Below are 3,526 nucleotides of genomic sequence, written 5' to 3'. Positions count from 1 at the left end.
CCACCCTGCGCAGATCCAGGGACACACGCCCCCCTTCTCCCATGGTCTCCTGGGCCAACGGCAGGAACTGCTAGTCAAGCCGCCAGATGAGCAGGGCACGGTGGTGGGAACCACCACCTCCTCCTCCCTGTGCCCATCTGGCCCTGGCTGGGCAGTGCCTGCCCCAGCCCCAGTCCCAGCCCCTCCCTCACTGTGGGGGACATTGATTTTCCACCCCCATGCCCCTTCCCCTCCCTGTCCCCTCCCACCACTTACCAGCTGCATGCAGTACTGACCATCGTAAAGATGAAACCAATGTCAAAATGGGGTGTCAATTTATAAACATTGTAAACAACATTCATTGCACCTTGAAAAGTCATAAGTTGGGGGTTGTCTGTAGTTATTATTGGGTATCAGAATATCGGAATCCCTGAAACTTCTCTCTGTCATTTTGATTTTCTGGAAGGACCTAGCAAATTAAAACTAATGTTTCATTGGAAAAATGTGGTATGAATTGATTAAGTAGATCAGACACTAGATAATCAAGAGTGTAATTCTGCACTTGGATTTCTTCCATAGAAGGCACAAAGACTGCATTCAGTATCTGGTATTCTGCTTCTAGAAGTGGTTATCTGATGTTTGAGAGGAAGGTTAAATAATAAAAATAAATGCTTACTTTACAATGTTGCACACAGTGGTGGGGGTTGTTTGCACCCACCCAAAGGAGTGGTTAGATTGTGTCCTGAAATAGGAGATGACGATATTAATTCATAGCAATTAGCATGTGAACAGGAATCAGGCTTCCATATATCTTATGTGTAATTAAGGAGATCAATCTGCTCCAGTTGCCAGAATGAGTCAACAGAATAGTCCTTCACCTTTGTACCCAGTCCTAATGCTTGAGTCAGTGACAAGTGTTTCATGTTGCTGGCATGCTTTAAAAAAAAGGTAAAGTTGATTACACTTCTATTAACATGAATAACTACCAAGTTGTTATTGGTCATGATTATTCAGCCCCTTTTAAAAACCTACCGTGCTAGCTAGTTCTCCAGTGTCCAGAAATGAATTCCATAAGATCATTGACCTTAGGTGTATTAGTGCTTGTAGTAAGATGTGTCATACTAGTCAAACTGCGAGCTTTTTGCTACTTCCTTTTTTATTTTATTTTTTCAAAATAAGGGAGATAGAAATCTACAGCTATGAAGAATGGAAGAAGCTTCTATATGCAGTTTATTGCAGACTGTTCCATTATAAGATTTCTTGCGCTGCCTAAAATATCAGGTGCTGGCTGTTTAATGGAGATTGGTTACTGAATTAGTTGGATCCCACTGTTCTGACCAAGTTAGGCAATCCCTGTGCTTGATAACAGAACCATTCCTTATAGAAAGTTATTTATGAGACGTGTTTGTCCCCCTCATACTGATAAAGAAATTTAAGATTTCCCTTCACTTGATCCTTCTGTACAGATATTCAGTCCTAGTTATTTTCCAGGATTCTTATACTTGTCACCAATGAATCCTGGTTATTCACCAGTATAACAATCTCCATGTCCATTCAAGATTTAAGTGAGGCCAGACAAGGGATGAACCCCATAATTAATGCTATTAAAACTTACCTGGAGCGCACTGCTGCTACATATGCAGCCTCGTGTGTCTTTGACTGCCTGATGACATGGTATCCCTAAGGCAGCCTCAAGTGGCTTTCTTGAGAGCCGTCATAGTGCAGATGATATTAGTCCCTGTGACACTAGTCGCAGTCATACAAAGGGTAACATAGGTGATGAATTGTAAGAAGTATGAAGCTTTCAGTTTTCAAGGATGAGATGCTATCCAGTAAGAAGTCTTGTTTTGCCCGAGCAAGAGAAAGCTAGCTCTGGCAGCTATCATATTGCCAGCCTGAGAGAGAAAGCCAACGTCTGTATATATTCTGGACCCCTCCAAGGCATTTCACTCTGCTGCTCATTAAGTATTAACAATGTATAGGATATCTTGCAATAGCAAATGAGGATGCCTTGTGCTGAATCTGTTCAGTCCTAAACTGAATCCAGAGAGATGTGAAGGGCATTTGTCACCAGTATCATCCATCTTAATACACTGTCTCTTTTACTCAAAACAAAGTGATACTTCTTGGAGAGGTTGTGAGATTACATAGATTCATATTCCACTAATATGATTACACCAACTGTATGTCTCCACTGAGGTACCTCACACTATTACTAAGATGTCTCAGTGTCTTTAAGAGATTAGCTGATGAGGGGGTTGACTCCACTTTAAGAAAGGATTAGTTTTCATAAGTCTGATTCACTGTTGTCCTGCATAAAAATCAAACCAGTACATAGCAAGTGCAAAGTGCAAAATTCTGCATTCTGATTTGATGTCATTTCATATCTACTTCAGACTGATGCAAATGACTTCACAAGGTGAAGGTAGTGGAGAGTTAGGCCCAATTAAATTATGTTTGTGTTAGGCTTGGACAACTAGTTTTAAAGCATTGGCTTTGCTCAGAGTCAAGGCTCCAGTGAGATTAATTTTTAGAAACAGTCCTATTTGGCAAATGATATTCATTATGCTAGACTTTTCACTGTAATATTTAGTATTCTTCTGTCGCACAGATCAAGAGAGGTTTGTTGTTTTCTTTGAGATACTAGAACTAAATCTATGGTATGAAAATTAAAGAAACGTAGCATTTGTTAGAAGTATAATCATGTGCTTCACTTTGGAAGAAAAGTATTTCCTTTATGTGACTTAGAGACTTTTCCCAACTCTAATAGAGTTGATGAATGTTTTCATTAGTGATATTGCAGAAGTGTTTAAGGGTATCACAGTGACTTGTGCAGAAGTTGCTGTTATGGTTATCAATAGCCACCAGGGCACAACAGACTTTGTAAACTCTCTGTTTCACCCATAATTAGACCCTCATAGTTAGGCAACTGTCAATCCTTCTGGATCATGGTGCATGTGAGAGAGGTCACCAGCACCTTCAACTTGTATGCCTTGGCAGGAGCATGGAGGAGTGGAGGCTGCCCAGACCTTCTACCCCCACCCTCCCCTTTAGACCATTGAGACAGAATCCAGAGGCCAGACCAAGTCCAGATGTTCAGTGCCTCAAGGGCTGTAGTTAAGTGCATGTCCTGCATCAGTATCTCTGGAAAACATGCAAGACTGAGGAGAGCATAACAAAAGCTGAGCATTGGATGCTTGTTGCCTAAGTATCGGGGGTCATGATCTGGTTACATTATGATCAAATTGGAGAAAACTTGGAGCAATTTCCCTTTCATCTGTAGCACGAGGCATGATTTCCCTGATGAGATAATTTGGGCGTAGTTCCACTAATCCATTCCCTTCTTTTGCAGGGCCTGAGGGATTGGTGTCACCTAGGCTTCTATAGTTTGCCTATGATACATACTTTTGATTTAAACACAGTAGCCTACTTGAATTAAAGTCTTTGGACTTAATATAGGGGTATCTGTATGAAACTTAATAGTCTGTAAAATGTGGGCCATGATATATTGATCTCTTCTGGCTTTAAACTCTAAACTACTGATAAA

The sequence above is a fragment of the Gavialis gangeticus genome, unplaced genomic scaffold (genome assembly GCF_001723915.1).
Source record: "Gavialis gangeticus isolate Ggan-Ray unplaced genomic scaffold, GavGan_comp1, whole genome shotgun sequence".
Taxonomy (NCBI): domain Eukaryota; kingdom Metazoa; phylum Chordata; order Crocodylia; family Gavialidae; genus Gavialis; species Gavialis gangeticus.
This window is presented reverse-complemented; position numbering follows the sequence as displayed.